The following is a 20,907-nucleotide window of genomic DNA, read 5'->3' on the forward strand; positions in this document are numbered from 1 at the left end:
AGGCTAAAATCCACAGTTAGGCACTTTGTAAAAAACAGCTCTGTTTTCTTTGTGAAAATGTGATGTGTCCACGTGGTGTTTTGGGGCACTTGCTTTCGCGGGAGCTAGGCCTAACCACACAAGTCAGGTACCATTTTTATTCAGAGACTTAGCGAAACGTTGGGTTGAAGGAAATTTGTGGCTCCTCTCAGATTCCAGAACTTGCTGTCACCGAAATGAGAGGAAAAAGTGTTGTTTTGGCAAAACTTTGAGGGTTGCTAAGGATTCTGGTTAACAGAACCTGGTCAGAGCCCCACAAGTCACCCCATCTTGGATTTCCCTAGGTGTCTAGTTTACAAAAATGTGCAGGTTTGCTAGGTTTTCCCAGGTGACGGCTAAGCTAGAGGCCAAAATCCACAGCTAGGCACTTTGTAAAAAAAAGCTCTGTTTTCTTTGTGAAAATGTGATGTGTCTACGTTGTGTTTTGGGGTATTTTCTTTTGCGGGCGCTAGGCCTACCCACACAAGTGAGGTTCAATTTTTCTGGGGAGACTTGGGGGAACGCTGGGTGGAAGGAAATTTGTGGCTCCTCTCTGATTCCAGAATTTACTGTCATCGAAATGAGAGTAAAATGTGTTTTTTTTTACCAAATTTTGAGGTTTGCAAAGGATTCTCGTTAACAGAACCTGGTCAGAGCCCCACAAGTCACCCCATCTTGGATTTCCCTAGGTGTCTAGTTTACAAAAATGTGCTGGTTTGCTAGGTTTCCACAGGTACCGGCTGAGCTAGAAGGCAAAATCCACAGCTAGGCGCTTTGTAAAAAACAGTTCTCTTTTCTTTGTGAAAATGTGATGTGTCCACGTTGTGTTTTGGGGTATTTCCTATCGCGGGAGCTAGGCCTACCCACACAACTGAGGTACCATTTTTATGGGGAGACTTGGGGAGCGCTGGATGGAAGGAAATTTGTGGCTCCTCTCAGATCCCAGAACTTTCCGTCACCGAAATGAGAGAAATACTTGCTTTTTTGGCCAAACTTTGAGTTTTGCAAAGGATTCTGGGTAACAGAACCTGGTCAGAGCCCCACAAGTCACCCAATCTTGGATTCACCTAGGTGTCTAGCTTTCAAAAAGGTGCAGATTTGCTAGGTTTCCCCAGGTGACGGCTAAGCTAGAGGCTAAAATCCACAGCTAGGCACTTTGTAAAAAACAGCTCTGTTTTCTTTGTGAAAATGTGATGTGTCCACGTTGTGTTTTGGGGCATTTCCTTTCGCGGGAGCTAGGCCTACCCACACAACTGAGGTACCATTTTTATGGGGAGACTTGGGGAACGCTGGATGGAAGGAAATTTGTGGCTCCTCTCAGATCCCAGAACTTTGCGTCACCGAAATGAGAGGAAGACTTGCTTTTTTGGCCAAATTTTGAGTTTTGCAAAGGATTCTGGGTAACAGAACCTGGTCAGAGCCCCACAAGTCACCCAATCTTGGATTCACCTAGGTGTCTAGCTTTCAAAAAGGTGCAGATTTGCTAGGTTTCCCCAGGTTACGGCTAAGCTAGAGGCTAAAATCCACAGCTAGGCACTTTGTAAAAAACAGCTCTGTTTTCTTTGTGAAAATGTGATGTGTCCACGTTGTGTTTTGGGGCATTTCCTTTCGCGGGAGCTAGGCCTACCCACACAACTGATGTACCATTTTTATGGGGAGACTTGGGGAATGCTGGATGGAGGGAAATTTGTTGCTCCTCTCATATCCCAGAACTTTCTGTCACCGAAATGAGAGGAAAATGTGCTTTTTTGGCCAAATTTTTAGTTTTGCAAAAGATTCTGGGTAACAGAACCTGGTCAGAACCCCACAAGTACCCCATCCTGGATTCCCCTAGGTGTCTAGCTTTAAAAAATGCACAGATTTGCTAGGTTTCCACAGGTGACGGCTAAGCTAGAGGCTAAAATCCACAGTTAGGCACTTTGTAAAAAACAGCTCTGTTTTCTTTGTGAAAATGTGATGTGTCCACGTGGTGTTTTGGGGCACTTGCTTTCGCGGGAGTTAGGCCTAACCACACAAGTCAGGTACCATTTTTATTCAGAGATTTAGGGAAACGTTGGGTTGAAGGAAATTTGTGGCTCCTCTCAGATTCCAGAACTTTCTGTAACCGAAATGAGAGGAAAAAGTGTTGTTTTGGCAAAACTTTGAGGGTTGCTAAGGATTCTGGTTAACAGAACCTGGTCAGAGCCCCACAAGTCACCCCATCTTGGATTTCCCTAGGTGTCTAGTTTACAAAAATGTGCAGGTTTGCTAGGTTTTCCCAGGTGACGGCTAAGCTAGAGGCCAAAATCCACAGCTAGGCACTTTGTAAAAAAAAGCTCTGTTTTCTTTGTGAAAATGTGATGTGTCTACGTTGTGTTTTGGGGTATTTCCTTTTGCGGGAGCTAGGCCTACCCACACAACTGAGGTACCACTTTTATGGGGAGACTTGTGGAACGCTGGATGGAAGGAAATTTGTGGCTCCTCTCTGATCCCAGAACTTTCTGTCACCGAAATGAGAGGAAAACTTGCTTTTGTGGCCAAATTTTGAGTTTTGCAAAGGATTCTGGGTAACAGAACCTGGTCAGAACCCCACAAGTCACCCCATCTTGGATTTCCCTAGGTGTCTAGTTTACAAAAATGAGCAAGTTTGCTAGGTTTCCCCAGGTGCCGGCTGAGCTAGAGGCCAAAATCCACAGCTAGATGTTTTGTAAAAAACAGTTCTCTTTTCTTTGTGAAAATGTGATGTGTCCACGTTATGTTTTTGGGCATTTCCTTTCGCGGGTGCTAGGCCCAACCACACAAGCCAGGTATCATTTTTAATGAGAGACTTAGGGAAACGTTGGGTTGAAGGAAATTTGTGGCTCCTCTCAGATTCCAGAACTTTCTGTCACCGAAATGAGAGGAAAACGTGCTTTTTTGGCCAAATTTGGAGTTTTGCAAAAGATTCTGGGTAACAGAACATGGTTAGAGCCCCACAAGTCACCCCATCTTGGATTTCCCTAGGTGTCTAGCTTTCAAAAAAGCACCGGTTTGCAAGATTTTCCCAGGTGCCGGCTGAGCTAGAGGCTAAAATCCACAGTTAGGCACTTTGTAAAAAACAGCTCTGTTTTCTTTGTGAAAATGTGATGTGTCCACGTGGTGTTTTGGGGCACTTGCTTTCGCGGGAGCTAGGCCTAACCACACAAGTCAGGTACCATTTTTATTCAGAGACTTAGCGAAACGTTGGGTTGAAGGAAATTTGTGGCTCCTCTCAGATTCCAGAACTTGCTGTCACCGAAATGAGAGGAAAAAGTGTTGTTTTGGCAAAACTTTGAGGGTTGCTAAGGATTCTGGTTAACAGAACCTGGTCAGAGCCCCACAAGTCACCCCATCTTGGATTTCCCTAGGTGTCTAGTTTACAAAAATGTGCAGGTTTGCTAGGTTTTCCCAGGTGACGGCTAAGCTAGAGGCCAAAATCCACAGCTAGGCACTTTGTAAAAAAAAGCTCTGTTTTCTTTGTGAAAATGTGATGTGTCTACGTTGTGTTTTGGGGTATTTTCTTTTGCGGGCGCTAGGCCTACCCACACAAGTGAGGTTCAATTTTTCTGGGGAGACTTGGGGGAACGCTGGGTGGAAGGAAATTTGTGGCTCCTCTCTGATTCCAGAATTTACTGTCATCGAAATGAGAGTAAAATGTGTTTTTTTTGACCAAATTTTGAGGTTTGCAAAGGATTCTCGTTAACACAACCTGGTCAGAGCCCCACAAGTCACCCCATCTTGGATTTCCCTAGGTGTCTAGTTTACAAAAATGTGCTGGTTTGCTAGGTTTCCACAGGTACCGGCTGAGCTAGAAGGCAAAATCCACAGCTAGGCGCTTTGTAAAAAACAGTTCTCTTTTCTTTGTGAAAATGTGATGTGTCCACGTTGTGTTTTGGGGTATTTCCTATCGCGGGAGCTAGGCCTACCCACACAACTGAGGTACCATTTTTATGGGGAGACTTGGGGAGCGCTGGATGGAAGGAAATTTGTGGCTCCTCTCAGATCCCAGAACTTTCCGTCACCGAAATGAGAGAAATACTTGCTTTTTTGGCCAAATTTTGAGTTTTGCAAAGGATTCTGGGTAACAGAACCTGGTCAGAGCCCCACAAGTCACCCAATCTTGGATTCACCTAGGTGTCTAGCTTTCAAAAAGGTGCAGATTTGCTAGGTTTCCCCAGGTGACGGCTAAGCTAGAGGCTAAAATCCACAGCTAGGCACTTTGTAAAAAACAGCTCTGTTTTCTTTGTGAAAATGTGATGTGTCCACGTTGTGTTTTGGGGCATTTCCTTTCGCGGGAGCTAGGCCTACCCACACAACTGAGGTACCATTTTTATGGGGAGACTTGGGGAACGCTGGATGGAAGGAAATTTGTGGCTCCTCTCAGATCCCAGAACTTTGCGTCACCGAAATGAGAGGAAGACTTGCTTTTTTGGCCAAATTTTGAGTTTTGCAAAGGATTCTGGGTAACAGAACCTGGTCAGAGCCCCACAAGTCACCCAATCGTGGATTCACCTAGGTGTCTAGCTTTCAAAAAGGTGCAGATTTGCTAGGTTTCCCCAGGTTACGGCTAAGCTAGAGGCTAAAATCCACAGCTAGGCACTTTGTAAAAAACAGCTCTGTTTTCTTTGTGAAAATGTGATGTGTCCACGTTGTGTTTTGGGGCATTTCCTTTCGCGGGAGCTAGGCCTACCCACACAACTGATGTACCATTTTTATGGGGAGACTTGGGGAATGCTGGATGGAGGGAAATTTGTTGCTCCTCTCATATCCCATAACTTTCTGTCACCGAAATGAGAGGAAAATGTGCTTTTTTGGCCAAATTTTGAGTTTTGCAAAAGATTCTGGGTAACAGAACCTGGTCAGAACCCCACAAGTACCCCATCCTGGATTCCCCTAGGTGTCTAGCTTTAAAAAATGCACAGATTTGCTAGGTTTCCACAGGTGACGGCTAAGCTAGAGGCTAAAATCCACAGTTAGGCACTTTGTAAAAAACAGCTCTGTTTTCTTTGTGAAAATGTGATGTGTCCACGTGGTGTTTTGGGGCACTTGCTTTCGCGGGAGCTAGGCCTAACCACACAAGTCAGGTACCATTTTTATTCAGAGATTTAGGGAAACGTTGGGTTGAAGGAAATTTGTGGCTCCTCTCAGATTCCAGAACTTTCTGTAACCGAAATGAGAGGAAAAAGTGTTGTTTTGGCAAAACTTTGAGGGTTGCTAAGGATTCTGGTTAACAGAACCTGGTCAGAGCCCCACAAGTCACCCCATCTTGGATTTCCCTAGGTGTCTAGTTTACAAAAATGTGCAGGTTTGCTAGGTTTTCCCAGGTGACGGCTAAGCTAGAGGCCAAAATCCACAGCTAGGCACTTTGTAAAAAAAAGCTCTGTTTTCTTTGTGAAAATGTGATGTGTCTACGTTGTGTTTTGGGGTATTTCCTTTTGCGGGAGCTAGGCCTACCCACACAACTGAGGTACCACTTTTATGGGGAGACTTGTGGAACGCTGGATGGAAGGAAATTTGTGGCTCCTCTCTGATCCCAGAACTTTCTGTCACCGAAATGAGAGGAAAACTTGCTTTTTTGGCCAAATTTTGAGTTTTGCAAAGGATTCTGGGTAACAGAACCTGGTCAGAACCCCACAAGTCACCCCATCTTGGATTTCCCTAGGTGTCTAGTTTACAAAAATGAGCAAGTTTGCTAGGTTTCCCCAGGTGCCGGCTGAGCTAGAGGCCAAAATCCACAGCTAGATGTTTTGTAAAAAACAGTTCTCTTTTCTTTGTGAAAATGTGATGTGTCCACGTTATGTTTTTGGGCATTTCCTTTCGCGGGTGCTAGGCCCAACCACACAAGCCAGGTATCATTTTTAATGAGAGACTTAGGGAAACGTTGGGTTGAAGGAAATTTGTGGCTCCTCTCAGATTCCAGAACTTTCTGTCACCGAAATGAGAGGAAAACCTGCTTTTTTGGCCAAATTTGGAGTTTTGCAAAAGATTCTGGGTAACAGAACATGGTCAGAGCCCCACAAGTCACCCCATCTTGGATTTCCCTAGGTGTCTAGCTTTCAAAAAAGCACCGGTTTGCAAGATTTTCCCAGGTGCCGGCTGAGCTAGAGGCTAAAATCCACAGCTAGGGACTTTGTAAAAAACAGCTCTGTTTTCCTTGTGAAAATGTGATGTGTCCACGTTGTGTTTTGGGCCACTTGCTTTCGCGGGAGCTAGGCCTAACCACACAAGTCAGGTACCATTTTTATTGAGAGACTTAGGGAAACGTTGGGTTGAAGGAAATTTGTGGCTCTTCTCAGATTCCAGAACTTTCTGTCACCGAAATGAGAGGAAGAAGTGTTGTTTTGGCCAAACTTTGAGGTTTGCAAAGGATTCTGGTTAACAGAACCTGGTCAGAGCCCCACAAGTCACCCTATCTTGGATTCTCCTAGGTGTCTAGTTTTCAAAAAAGCACCGGTTTGCAAGATTTTCCCAGTTGCCGGCTGAGCTAGAGGCAACATGGGGAAACGCTGGGTAGAAAGAAATTTGAGGCTCCTCTCATCCCAGAACTTTCTGTCACCGACATGTGAGGAAAAGGTGTTTTTGCCCAAATTTTTAGGTTTGCAAAGGATTCTTAGTGACAGAACCTGGTCAGAGCCCCACAAGTCACCCCATCTTGGATTCCCCTAGGTGTCTAGTTTTCAAAAATGTGCAGGTTTGCTAGGTTTCCCCAGGTGACAGCTAAGCTAGAGGCCAAAATCCACAGCTAGGCACTTTGTAAAAAAACAGCTCTGTTTTCTTTTTGAAAATGTGATGTGTCCACGTTGTGTTTTGGAGTATTTCCTTTTGTGGGCGCTAGGCCTACCCACACAAGTGAGGTTCCATTTTTCTGGGGAGACTTGGGGGAACGCTGGGTGGAAGGAAATTTGTGGCTCCTCTCATATCCCAGAACTTTCTGTCACGAAATGAGAGGAAAATGTGTTTTTTTGACCAAATTTTGAGGTTTGCAAAGGATTCTCGGTAACAGAACCTGGTCAGAGCCCCACAAGTCACCCCATCTTGGATTTCCCTAGGTGTCTAGCTTTAAAAAATGCACAGATTTGCTAGGTTTCCACAGGTGACGGCTAAGCTAGAGGCTAAAATCCACAGTTAGGCACTTTTTAAAAAACAGCTCTGTTTTCTTTGTGAAAATGTGATGTGTCCACGTGGTGTTTTGGGGCACTTGCTTTCGCGGGAGCTAGGCCTAACCACACAAGTCAGGTACCATTTTTATTCAGAGACTTAGCGAAACGTTGGGTTGAAGGAAATTTGTGGCTCCTCTCAGATTCCAGAACTTGCTGTCACCGAAATGAGAGGAAAAAGTGTTGTTTTGGCAAAACTTTGAGGGTTGCTAAGGATTCTGGTTAACAGAACCTGGTCAGAGCCCCACAAGTCACCCCATCTTGGATTTCCCTAGGTGTCTAGTTTACAAAAATGTGCAGGTTTGCTAGGTTTTCCCAGGTGACGGCTAAGCTAGAGGCCAAAATCCACAGCTAGGCACTTTGTAAAAAAAAGCTCTGTTTTCTTTGTGAAAATGTGATGTGTCTACGTTGTGTTTTGGGGTATTTCCTTTTGCGGGCGCTAGGCCTACCCACACAAGTGAGGTTCAATTTTTCTGGGGAGACTTGGGGGAACGCTGGGTGGAAGGAAATTTGTGGCTCCTCTCAGATTCCAGAATTTACTGTCATCGAAATGAGAGTAAAATGTGTTTTTTTGACCAAATTTTGAGGTTTGCAAAGGATTCTCGTTAACAGAACCTGGTCAGAGCCCCACAAGTCACCCCATCTTGGATTTCCCTAGGTGTCTAGTTTACAAAAATGTGCTGGTTTGCTAGGTTTCCACAGGTACCGGCTGAGCTAGAAGGCAAAATCCACAGCTAGGCGCTTTGTAAAAAACAGTTCTCTTTTCTTTGTGAAAATGTGATGTGTCCACGTTGTGTTTTGGGGTATTTCCTATCGCGGGAGCTAGGCCTACCCACACAACTGAGGTACCATTTTTATGGGGAGACTTAGGGGGCGCTGGATGGAAGGAAATTTGTGGCTCCTCTCAGATCCCAGAACTTTCCGTCACCGAAATGAGAGAAATACTTGCTTTTTTGGCCAAATTTTGAGTTTTGCAAAGGATTCTGGGTAACAGAACCTGGTCAGAGCCCCACAAGTCACCCAATCTTGGATTCACCTAGGTGTCTAGCTTTCAAAAAGGTGCAGATTTGCTAGGTTTCCCCAGGTGACGGCTAAGCTAGAGGCTAAAATCCACAGCTAGGCACTTTGTAAAAAACAGCTCTGTTTTCTTTGTGAAAATGTGATGTGTCCACGTTGTGTTTTGGGGCATTTCCTTTCGCGGGAGCTAGGCCTACCCACACAACTGAGGTACCATTTTTATGGGGAGACTTGGGGAACGCTGGATGGAAGGAAATTTGTGGCTCCTCTCAGATCCCAGAACTTTGCGTCACCGAAATGAGAGGAAGACTTGCTTTTTTGGCCAAATTTTGAGTTTTGCAAAGGATTCTGGGTAACAGAACCTGGTCAGAGCCCCACAAGTCACCCAATCTTGGATTCACCTAGGTGTCTAGCTTTCAAAAAGGTGCAGATTTGCTAGGTTTCCCCAGGTTACGGCTAAGCTAGAGGCTAAAATCCACAGCTAGGCACTTTGTAAAAAACAGCTCTGTTTTCTTTGTGAAAATGTGATGTGTCCACGTTGTGTTTTGGGGCATTTCCTTTCGCGGGAGCTAGGCCTACCCACACAACTGATGTACCATTTTTATGGGGAGACTTGGGGAATGCTGGATGGAGGGAAATTTGTTGCTCCTCTCATATCCCAGAACTTTCTGTCACCGAAATGAGAGGAAAATGTGCTTTTTTGGCCAAATTTTTAGTTTTGCAAAAGATTCTGGGTAACAGAACCTGGTCAGAACCCCACAAGTACCCCATCCTGGATTCCCCTAGGTGTCTAGCTTTAAAAAATGCACAGATTTGCTAGGTTTCCACAGGTGACGGCTAAGCTAGAGGCTAAAATCCACAGTTAGGCACTTTGTAAAAAACAGCTCTGTTTTCTTTGTGAAAATGTGATGTGTCCACGTGGTGTTTTGGGGCACTTGCTTTCGCGGGAGCTAGGCCTAACCACACAAGTCAGGTACCATTTTTATTCAGAGACTTAGGGAAACGTTGGGTTGAAGGAAATTTGTGGCTCCTCTCAGATTCCAGAACTTTCTGTAACCGAAATGAGAGGAAAAAGTGTTGTTTTGGCAAAACTTTGAGGGTTGCTAAGGATTCTGGTTAACAGAACCTGGTCAGAGCCCCACAAGTCACCCCATCTTGGATTTCCCTAGGTGTCTAGTTTACAAAAATGTGCAGGTTTGCTAGGTTTTCCCAGGTGACGGCTAAGCTAGAGGCCAAAATCCACAGCTAGGCACTTTGTAAAAAAAAGCTCTGTTTTCTTTGTGAAAATGTGATGTGTCTACGTTGTGTTTTGGGGTATTTCCTTTTGCGGGAGCTAGGCCTACCCACACAACTGAGGTACCACTTTTATGGGGAGACTTGTGGAACGCTGGATGGAAGGAAATTTGTGGCTCCTCTCTGATCCCAGAACTTTCTGTCACCGAAATGAGAGGAAAACTTGCTTTTTTGGCCAAATTTTGAGTTTTGCAAAGGATTCTGGGTAACAGAACCTGGTCAGAACCCCACAAGTCACCCCATCTTGGATTTCCCTAGGTGTCTAGATTACAAAAATGAGCAAGTTTGCTAGGTTTCCCCAGGTGCCGGCTGAGCTAGAGGCCAAAATCCACAGCTAGATGTTTTGTAAAAAACAGTTCTCTTTTCTTTGTGAAAATGTGATGTGTCCACGTTATGTTTTTGGGCATTTCCTTTCGCGAGTGCTAGGCCCAACCACACAAGCCAGGTACCATTTTTAATGAGAGACTTAGGGAAACGTTGGGTTGAAGGAAATTTGTGGCTCCTCTCAGATTCCAGAACTTTCTGTCACCGAAATGAGAGGAAAACGTGCTTTTTTGGCCAAATTTGGAGTTTTGCAAAAGATTCTGGGTAACAGAACATGGTCAGAGCCCCACAAGTCACCCCATCTTGGATTTCCCTAGGTGTCTAGCTTTCAAAAATGCGTAGATTTGCTAGGTTTCCCCAGGTGACGGCTAATCTAGAGGCTGAAATCCACAGCTAGGGACATTGTAAAAAACAGCTCTGTTTTCCTTGTGAAAATGTGATGTGTCCACGTTGTGTTTTGGGCCACTTGCTTTCGCGGGAGCTAGGCCTAACCACACAAGTCATGTACCATTTTTATTGAGAGACTTAGGGAAACGTTGGGTTGAAGGAAATTTGTGGCTCTTCTCAGATTCCATAACTTTCTGTCACCGAAATGAGAGGAAGAAGTGTTGTTTTGGCCAAACTTTGAGGTTTGCAAAGGATTCTGGATAACAGAACCTGGTCAGAGCCCCACAAGTCACCCTATCTTGGATTCCCCTAGGTGTCTAGTTTTCAAAAAGGCACCGGTTTGCTAGATTTTCCCAGGTGCCGGCTGAGCTAGAGGCGACATGGGGAAACGCTGGGTGGAAAGAAATTTGAGGCTCCTCTCATCCCAGAACTTTCTGTCACCGAAATGTGAGGAAAAGGTGTTTTTGCCCAAATTTTTAGGTTTGCAAAGGATTCTTAGTGACAGAACCTTGTCAGAGCCCCACAAGTCACCCAATCTTGGATTCACCTAGGTGTCTAGCTTTCAAAAAGGTGCAGATTTGCTAGGTTTCCCCAGGTGACGGCTAAGCTAGAGGCTAAAATCCACAGCTAGGCACTTTGTAAAAACAGCTCTGTTTTCTTTGTGAAAATGTGATGCGTCCACGTTGTGTTTTGGGGCATTTCCTTTCGCGGGAGCTAGGCCTACCCACACAACTGAGGTACCATTTTTATGGGGAGACTTGGGGAATGCTGGATGGAGGGAAATTTGTGGCTCCTCTCATATCCCAGAACTTTCTGTCACCAAAATGAGAGGAAAACTTGTTTTTTGGCCAAATTTTGAGTTTTGCAAAAGATTCTGGGTAACAGAACCTGGTCAGAACCCCACAAGTACCCCATCCTGGATTCCCCTAGGTGTCTAGCTTTAAAAAATGCACAGATTTGCTAGGTTTCCACAGGTGACGGCTAAGCTAGAGGCTAAAATCCACAGTTAGGCACTTTGTAAAAAACAGGTCTGTTTTCTTTGTGAAAATGTGATGTGTCCACGTGGTGTTATGGGGCACTTGCTTTCGCGGGAGCTAGGCCTAACCACACAAGTCAGGTACCATTTTTATTCAGAGACTTAGGGAAACATTGGGTTGAAGGAAATTTGTGGCTCCTCTCAGATTCCAGAACTTTCTGTCACCGAAATGAAAGGAAAAAGTGTTGTTTTGGCCAAACTTTGAGGGTTGCTAAGGATTCTGGTTAACAGAACCTGGTCAGAGCCCCACAAGTCACCCCATCTTGGATTTCCCTAGGTGTCTAGTTTACAAAAATGTGCATGTTTGCTAGGTTTCCCCAGGTGCCGGCTGAGCTAGAGGCCAAAATCCACAGCTAGGTGCTTTGTAAAAAACAGTTCTCTTTTCTTTGTGAAAATGTGATATGTCCACGTTGTGTTTTGGGGCATTTCCTTTCGCGGCAGCTAGGCCTACCCACACAACTGAGGTACCACTTTTCTGGGGAGACTTGTGGAACGCTGGATGGAAGGAAATTTGTGGCTCCTCTCAGATCCCAGAACTTTCTGTCACCGAAATGAGAGGAAAACTTGCTTTTTTGGCCAATTTTGAGTTTTGCAAAGGATTCTGGGTAACAGAACCTGGTCAGAACCCCACAAGTCACCCCATCTTGGATTTCCCTAGGTGTCTAGTTTACAAAAATGAGCAAGTTTGCTAGGTTTCCCCAGGTGCCGGCTGAGCTAGAGGCCAAAATCCACAGCTAGGTGCTTTGTAAAAAACAGTTCTCTTTTCTTTGTGAAAATGTGATGTGTCCACGTTATGTTTTTGGGCATTTCCTTTCGCAGGTGCTAGGCCTAACCACTCAAGCCAGGTACCATCTTTAATGAGAGACTTAGGGAAACGTTGGGTTGAAGGAAATTTGTGGCTCCTCTCAGATTCCAGAACTTTCTGTCACCGAAATGAGAGGAAAAAGCGTTGTTTTGGCCAAACTTTGAGGGTTGCAAAGGATTCTGGTTAACAGAACCTGGTCAGAGCCCCACAAGTCACCCCATCTTGGATTTCCCTAGGTGTCTAGTTTACAAAAATGTGTAGGTTTGCTAGGTTTCCCCAGGTGCCAGCTGAGCTAGAGGCCAAAATCCACAGCTAGGCGCTTTGTGAAAAACAGTTCTCTTTTCTTTGAGAAAATGTGATGTGTCCACGTTGTGTTCTGGGGCATTTCCTTTCGTGGGAGCTAGGCCTACCCACACAACTGAGGTACCACTTTTATGGGGAGACTTGTGGAACGCTGGATGGAAGGAAATTTGTGGCTCCTCTCAGATCCCAGAACTTTCTGTCACCGAAATGAGAGGAAAACGTGCTTTTTTGGCCAAATTTGGAGTTTTGCAAAAGATTCTGGGTAACAGAACATGGTCAGAGCCCCACAAGTCACCCCATCTTGGATTTCCCTAGGTGTCTAGCTTTCAAAAATGCGCAGATTTGCTAGGTTTCCCCAGGTGACGGCTAAGCTAGAGGCTAAAATCCACAGCTAGGGACTTTGTAAAAAACAGCTCTGTTTTCCTTGTGAAAATGTGATGTGTCCACGTTGTGTTTTGGGCCACTTGCTTTCGCGGGAGCTAGGCCTAATCACACAAGTCAGGTACCATTTTTATTGAGAGACTTAGGGAAACGTTGGGTTGAAGGAAATTTGTAGCTCTTCTCAGATTCCAGAACTTTCTGTCACCGAAATGAGAGGAAGAAGTGTTGTTTTGGCCAAACTTTGAGGTTTGCAAAGGATTCGGGTTAACAGAACCTGGTCAGAGCCCCACAAGTCACCCTATCTTGGATTCCCCTAGGTGTCTAGTTTTCAAAAAGGCACCAGTTTGCTAGGTTTTCCCAGGTGCCGGCTGAGCTAGAGGCGACATGGGGAAACGCTGGGTGGAAAGAAATTTGAGGCTCCTCTCATCCCACAACTTTCTGTCACCGAAATGTGAGGAAAAGGTGTTTTTGCCCAAATTTTTAGGTTTGCAAAGGATTATTAGTGACAGAACCTGGTCAGAGCCCCACAAGTCACCCCATCTTGGATTCCCCTAGGTGTCTAGTTTTCAAAAATGTGCAGGTTTGCTAGGTTTCCCCAGGTGACAGCTAAGCTAGAGGCCAAAATCCACAGCTAGGCACTTTGCAAATAAACAGCTCTGTTTTCTTTTTGAAAATGTGATGTGTCCACGTTGTGTTTTGGAGTATTTCCTTTTGTGGGCGCTAGGCCTACCCACACAACTGAGGTTCCATTTTATTGGGGAGACTTGGGGGAACGCTGGGTGGAAGGAAATTTGTGGCTCCTCTCATATCCCAGAACTTTCTGTCATGAAATGAGAGGAAAATGTGTTTTATTGACCAAATTTTGAGGTTTGCAAAGGATTCTCTGTAACAGAACCTGGTCAGAGCCCCACAAGTCACCCCATCTTGGATTTCCCTAAGTGTCTAGCTTTAAAAAATGCACAGATTTGCTAGGTTTCCACAGGTGACGGCTAAGCTAGAGGCTAAAATCCACAGTTAGGCACTTTGTAAAAAACAGCTCTGTTTTCTTTGTGAAAATGTGATGTGTCCACGTGGTGTTTTGGGGCACTTGCTTTCGCGGGAGCTAGGCCTAACCACACAAGTCAGGTACCATTTTTATTCAGAGACTTAGGGAAACGTTGGGTTGAAGGAAATTTGTGGCTCCTCTCAGATTCCAGAACTTTCTGTCACCGAAATGAGAGGAAAAAGTGTTGTTTTGGCAAAACTTTGAGGGTTGCTAAGGATTCTGGTTAACAGAACCTGGTCAGAGCCCCACAAGTCACCCCATCTTGGATTTCCCTAGGTGTCTAGTTTACAAAAATGTGCAGGTTTGCTAGGTTTTCCCAGGTGACGGCTAAGCTAGAGGCCAAAATCCACAGTTAGGCACTTTGTAAAAAAAAGGTCTGTTTTCTTTGTGAAAATGTGATGTGTCTACGTTGTGTTTTGGGGTATTTCCTTTTGCGGGCGCTAGGCCTACCCACACAAGTGAGGTTCAATTTTTCTGGGGAGACTTGGGGGAACGCTGGGTGGAAGGAAATTTGTGGCTCCTCTCAGATTCCAGAATTTACTGTCATCGAAATGAGAGTAAAATGTGTTTTTTTGACCAAATTTTGAGGTTTGCAAAGGATTCTCGTTAACAGAACCTGGTCAGAGCCCCACAAGTCACCCCATCTTGGATTTCCCTAGGTATCTAGTTTACAAAAATGTGCTAGTTTGCTAGGTTTCCACAGGTGCCGGCTGAGCTAGAAGCCAAAATCCACAGCTAGGCGCTTTGTAAAAAACAGTTCTCTTTTCTTTGTGAAAATGTGATGTGTCCACGTTGTATTTTGGGGTATTTCCTATCGCGGGAGCTAGGCCTACCCACACAACTGAGGTACCATTTTTATGGGGAGACTTGGGGAACGCTGGATGGAAGGAAATTTGTGGCTCCTCTCAGATCTCAGAACTTTCCGTCACCGAAATGAGAGGAAGACTTGCTTTTTTGGCCAAATTTTGAGTTTTGCAAAGGATTCTGGGTAACAGAACCTGGTCAGAGCCCCACAAGTCACCCAATCTTGGATTCACCTAGGTGTCTAGCTTTCAAAAAGGTGCAGATTTGCTAGGTTTCCCCAGGTGACGGCTAAGCTAGAGGCTAAAATCCACAGCTAGGCACTTTGTAAAAAAACAGCTCTGTTTTCTTTGTGAAAATCTGATGTGTCCACGTTGTGTTTTGGGGCATTTCCTTTCGCGGGAGGTAGGCCTACCCACACAACTTAGGTACCATTTTTATGGGGAGACTTGGGGAATGCTGGATGGAGGGAAATGTGTAGCTCCTCTCATATCCCAGAACTTTCTGTCACCGAAATGAGAGGAAAACTTGTTTTTTGGCCAAATTTTGAGTTTTGCAAAATATTCTGGGTAACAGAACCTGGTCAGAACCCCACAAGTACCCCATCCTGGATTCCCCTAGGTGTCTAGCTTTAAAAAATGCACAGATTTGCTAGGTTTCCACAGGTGACGGCTAAGCTAGAGGCTAAAATCCACAGTTAGGCACTTTGTAAAAAACAGCTCTGTTTTCTTTGTGAAAATGTGATGTGTCCACGTGGTGTTTTGGGGCACTTGCTTTCGCGGGAGCTAGGCCTAACCACACAAGTCAGGTACCATTTTTATTCAGAGACTTAGGGAAACGTTGGGTTGAAGGAAATTTGTGGCTCCTCTCAGATTCCAGAACTTTCTGTCACCGAAATGAGAGGAAAAAGTGTTGTTTTGGCCAAACTTTGAGGGTTGCTAAGGCATCTGGTTAACAGAACCTGGTCAGAGCCCCACAAGTCACCCCATCTTGGATTTCCCTAGGTGTCTAGTTTACAAAAATGTGCAGGTTTGCTAGGTTTCCCCAGGTAACGGCTAAGCTAGAGGCCAAAATCCACAGCTAGGCACTTTGTAAAAAAAAGCTCTGTTTTCTTTGTGAAAATGTGATGTGTCTACGTTGTGTTTTGGGGTATTTTCTTTTGCGGGCGCTAGGCCTACCCACACAAGTGAGGTTCCATTTTTCTGGGGAGAATTGGGGGAACGCTGGGTGGAAGGAAATTTGTGGCTCCTCTCAGATTCCAGAATTTACTGTCACCGAAATGAGAGTAAAATGTGTTTTTATGACCAAATTTTGAGGTTTGCAAAGGATTCTCGTTAACAGAACCTGGTCAGAGCCCCACAAGTCACCCCATCTTGGATTTCCCTAGGTGTCTAGTTTACAAAAATATGCTGGTTTGCTAGGTTTCCACAGGGGCCGGCTGAGCTAGAAGCCAAAATCCACAGCTAGGCGCTTTGTAAAAAACAGTTCTCTTTTCTTTGTGAAAATGTGATGTGTCCACGTTGTGTTTTGGGGCATTTCCTATCGCGGGAGCTAGGCCTACCCACACAACTGAGGTACCATTTTTATGGGGAGACTTGGGGAACGCTGGATGGAAGGAAATTTGTGGCTCCTCTCAGATCCCAGAACTTTCCGTCACCAAAATGAGAGGAAGATTTGCTTTTTTGGCCAAATTTTGAGTTTTGCAAAGAATTCTGGGTAACAGAACCTGGTCAGAGCCCCACAAGTCACCCAATCTTGGATTCACCTAGGTGTCTAGCTTTCAAAAAGGCGCAGATTTGCTAGGTTTCCCCAGGTGACGGCTAAGCTAGAGGCTAAATTCCACAGCTAGGCACTTTGTAAAAAACAGCTCTGTTTTCTTTGTGAATATGTGATGTGTCTACGTTGTGTTTTGGGGTATTTCCTTTCGCAGGAGCTAGGCCTACCCACACAAATGAGGTTCCATTTTTATTGAGAGACTTGGGAGAACGCTGGGTGGAAGGAAATTTTTGGCTCCTCTAAGATTCCAGATCTTACTGTCACCGAAATGAGAGTAAAAAGTGTTGTGTTGGCCAAACTTTGAGGTTTGCAAAGGATTCTGGGTAACAGAACCTGGTCGGAGCCCCACAAGTCACCCTATCTTGGATTCCCCTAGGAGTCTAGTTTTCAAAAATGCACAGGTTTGCTAGGTTTCCCCATGTGCCGGCTGAGCTAGAGGCCAAAATCCACAGCTAGGCACATTGTAAAAAACAGCTCTGTTTTCTTTGTGAAAATGTAATGTGTCCATGTTGTGTTTTGGGGCATTTCATTTCACGGGCACTACGCCTACCCACACAACTGAGGGACCATTTTTATGGGGAGACTTGGGGAACGCTGGATGGAAGGAAATTTGTGGCTCCTCTCAGATTCCATAACTTTCTGTCACCGAAATGAGAGGAAAACATGTTTTTTTTGGCCAAATGTTGAGGTTTGCAAAGGATTCTGGGTAACAGAACGTGGTCAGAGCCCCACTAGTCACCCTATCTTGGATTCCCCTAGGTGTCTAGCTCTCAAAAATGTGTAGTTTTGCCAGGTTTCTCCAGGTGACGGCTAAGCTAGAGGCCAAAATCCACAGCTAGGCACTTTGTAAAAAACAGCTCTGTTTTCTTTGTGAAAATGTGATGTGTCCATGTTGTGTTTTGGGGTATTTGCTTTCGCGGGCGCTAGGCCTACCCCCACAAGTGAGGTTCCATTTTTATTGAGAGACTTGGGAGAACGCTGGGTGGAAGGAAATTTTTGGCTCCTCTAAGATTCCAGATCTTACTGTCACCGAAATGAGAGTAAAAAGTGTTGTGTTGGCCAAACTTTGAGGTTTGCAAAGGATTCTGGGTAACAGAACCTGGTCGGAGCCCCACAAGTCACCCTATCTTGGATTCCCCTAGGAGTCTAGTTTTCAAAAATGCACAGGTTTGCTAGGTTTCCCCATGTGCCGGCTGAGCTAGAGGCCAAAATCCACAGCTAGGCACATTGTAAAAAACAGCTCTGTTTTCTTTGTGAAAATGTAATGTGTCCATGTTGTGTTTTGGGGCATTTCATTTCACGGGCACTACGCCTACCCACACAACTGAGGGACCATTTTTATGGGGAGACTTGGGGAACGCTGGATGGAAGGAAATTTGTGGCTCCTCTCAGATTCCATAACTTTCTGTCACCGAAATGAGAGGAAAACATGTTTTTTTTGGCCAAATGTTGAGGTTTGCAAAGGATTCTGGGTAACAGAACGTGGTCAGAGCCCCACTAGTCACCCTATCTTGGATTCCCCTAGGTGTCTAGCTCTCAAAAATGTGTAGTTTTGCCAGGTTTCTCCAGGTGACGGCTAAGCTAGAGGCCAAAATCCACAGCTAGGCACTTTGTAAAAAACAGCTCTGTTTTCTTTTTGAAAATGTGATGTGTCCACGTTGTGTTTTGGGGTATTTGCTTTCGCGGGCGCTAGGCCTACCCCCACAAGTGAGGAACCATTGTTATCAGGAGACTTGGGGGAACGCTGGGTGGAAGGAAATTTGTGGCTCCTCTCAGATCCCAGAACTTTCTGTCACCGAAATGAGAGGAAAACTTGTTTTTTTGGCCAAATTTTGAGTTTTACAAAGGATTCTGGATAACAGAACCTGGTCAGAGCCCCACAAGTCACCCCATCTTGGATTCCCCTAGGTGTCTAGCTTTCAAAAATGTGCAGATTTTCTAGGTTTCCCCAGGTGACGGTTAAGCTAAAGACCAAAATCCACAGCTAGGCACTTTGCAAAAAACAGCTCTGTTTTCTTTGTGAAAATGTGATGTGTCCACATTGTGTTTTGGGGCACTTGTTTTTGCAGGAGCTAGGCCTACCCTCACAAGTGAGGTATCATTTTTATTGAGAGACTTGGGAGAACGCTGGGTGGAAGGAAATTTGTGGCTCCTCTCAGATTCCATAACTTTCTGTCACCGAAATGAGAGGAAAACATGTTTTTTTTGGCCAAATGTTGAGGTTTGCAAAGGATTCTGGGTAACAGAACGTGGTCAGAGCCCCACTAGTCACCCTATCTTGGATTCCCCTAGGTGTCTAGCTCTCAAAAATGTGTAGTTTTGCCAGGTTTCTCCAGGTGACGGCTAAGCTAGAGGCCAAAATCCACAGCTAGGCACTTTGTAAAAAACAGCTCTGTTTTCTTTGTGAAAATGTGATGTGTCCATGTTGTGTTTTGGGGTATTTGCTTTCGCGGGCGCTAGGCCTACCCCCACAAGTGAGGTTCCATTTTTATTGAGAGACTTGGGAGAACGCTGGGTGGAAAGAAATTTTTGGCTCCTCTAAGATTCCAGATCTTACTGTCACCGAAATGAGAGTAAAAAGTGTTGTGTTGGCCAAACTTTGAGGTTTGCAAAGGATTCTGGGTAACAGAACCTGGTCGGAGCCCCACAAGTCACCCTATCTTGGATTCCCCTAGGAGTCTAGTTTTCAAAAATGCACAGGTTTGCTAGGTTTCCCCATGTGCCGGCTGAGCTAGAGGCCAAAATCCACAGCTAGGCACATTGTAAAAAACAGCTCTGTTTTCTTTGTGAAAATGTAATGTGTCCATGTTGTGTTTTGGGGCATTTCATTTCACGGGCACTACGCCTACCCACACAACTGAGGGACCATTTTTATGGGGAGACTTGGGGAACGCTGGATGGAAGGAAATTTGTGGCTCCTCTCAGATTCCATAACTTTCTGTCACCGAAATGAGAGGAAAACATGTTTTTTTTGGCCAAATGTTGAGGTTTGCAAAGGATTCTGGGTAACAGAACGTGGTCAGAGCCCCACTAGTCACCCTATCTTGGATTCCCCTAGGTGTCTAGCTCTCAAAAATGTGTAGTTTTGCCAGGTTTCTCCAGGTGACGGCTAAGCTAGAGGCCAAAATCCACAGCTAGGCACTTTGTAAAAAACAGCTCTGTTTTCTTTTTGAAAATGTGATGTGTCCACGTTGTGTTTTGGGGTATTTGCTTTCGCGGGCGCTAGGCCTACCCCCACAAGTGAGGAACCATTGTTATCAGGAGACTTGGGGGAACGCTGGGTGGAAGGAAATTTGTGGCTCCTCTCAGATCCCAGAACTTTCTGTCACCGAAATGAGAGGAAAACTTGTTTTTTTGGCCAAATTTTGAGTTTTACAAAGGATTCTGGATAACAGAACCTGGTCAGAGCCCCACAAGTCACCCCATCTTGGATTCCCCTAGGCGTCTAGCTTTCAAAAATGTGCAGATTTTCTAGGTTTTCCCAGGTGACGGTTAAGCTAAAGACCAAAATCCACAGCTAGGCACTTTGCAAAAAACAGCTCTGTTTTCTTTGTGAAAATGTGATGTGTCCACATTGTGTTTTGGGGCACTTGTTTTTGCAGGAGCTAGGCCTACCCTCACAAGTGAGGTATCATTTTTATTGAGAGACTTGGGAGAACGCTGGGTGGAAGGAAATTTGTGGCTCCTCTCAGATTCTAGAACTTTCTGTCACCGAAATGAGAGGAAAAAGTGCTGTTTTGGCCAAACTTTGAGGTTTGCAAAGGATTCTGGGTAACAGAACCTGGTCAGGGCCCCACAAGTCACCCTATCTTGGATTCCCCTAGGAGTCTAGTTTTAAAAAAAGCGCAGGTTTGCTAAGTTTCCCCATGTGCCGGCTGAGCTAGAAGCCAAAATCCACAGCTAGGCACATTGTAAAAAACAGCTCTGTTTTCTTTGTGAAAATGTAATGTGTCCATGTTGTGTTTTGGGGCATTTCATTTCACGGGCACTACGCCTACCCACACAACTGAGGTACCATTTTTATGGGGAGACTTGGGGAACGCTGGATGGAAGGAAATTTGTGGCTCCTCTCAGATTCCATAACTTTCTGTCACCGAAATGAGAGGAAAACATGTTTTTTTGGCCAAATTTTGAGGTTTGCAAAGGATTCTGGGTAACAGAACCTGGTCAGAGCCCCACTAGTCACTCTATCTTGGATTCCCCTAGGTGTCTAGCTCTCAAAAATATGTAGTTTTGCTAGGTTTCTCCAGGTGACAGCTAAGCTAGAGGCCAAAATCCACAGCTAGGCGCTTTGTAAAAAACAGCTCTGTTTTCTTTGTGAAAATGTGATGTGTCCACGTTGTGTTTTGGGGTATTCCCTTTCGCAGGCGCTAGGCCTATCCAGACAAGTAAGGTTCCGTTTTTCTGGGGAGACTTGGGGGAATGCTGGGTGGAAGGAAATTTGTGGCTCCTCTCAGATTCCTGAACTTACTTTCACCGAAATGAGAAGAAAATGTGTTTTTTTTTAACCAAATTTTGAGGTTTGCAAAGGATACTCGGTAACAGAACCTGGTCAGAGCCCCAGAAG

The 20,907-nt window shown here is 45.1% G+C and overlaps 1 protein-coding gene across 1 annotated transcript in view; it reads right to left on the reverse strand.

The window, feature by feature from the left end:
* Positions 1–20,907, reverse strand: part of LOC138284407 (mucin-2-like) — a 1,933,778-nt gene that overhangs the window by 1,399,519 nt on the left and 513,352 nt on the right. The window lies entirely within an intron of this gene.

Source organism: Pleurodeles waltl, chromosome 3_1 (assembly GCF_031143425.1).
Source record: "Pleurodeles waltl isolate 20211129_DDA chromosome 3_1, aPleWal1.hap1.20221129, whole genome shotgun sequence".
NCBI classification, from domain to species: Eukaryota; Metazoa; Chordata; class Amphibia; order Caudata; family Salamandridae; genus Pleurodeles; species Pleurodeles waltl.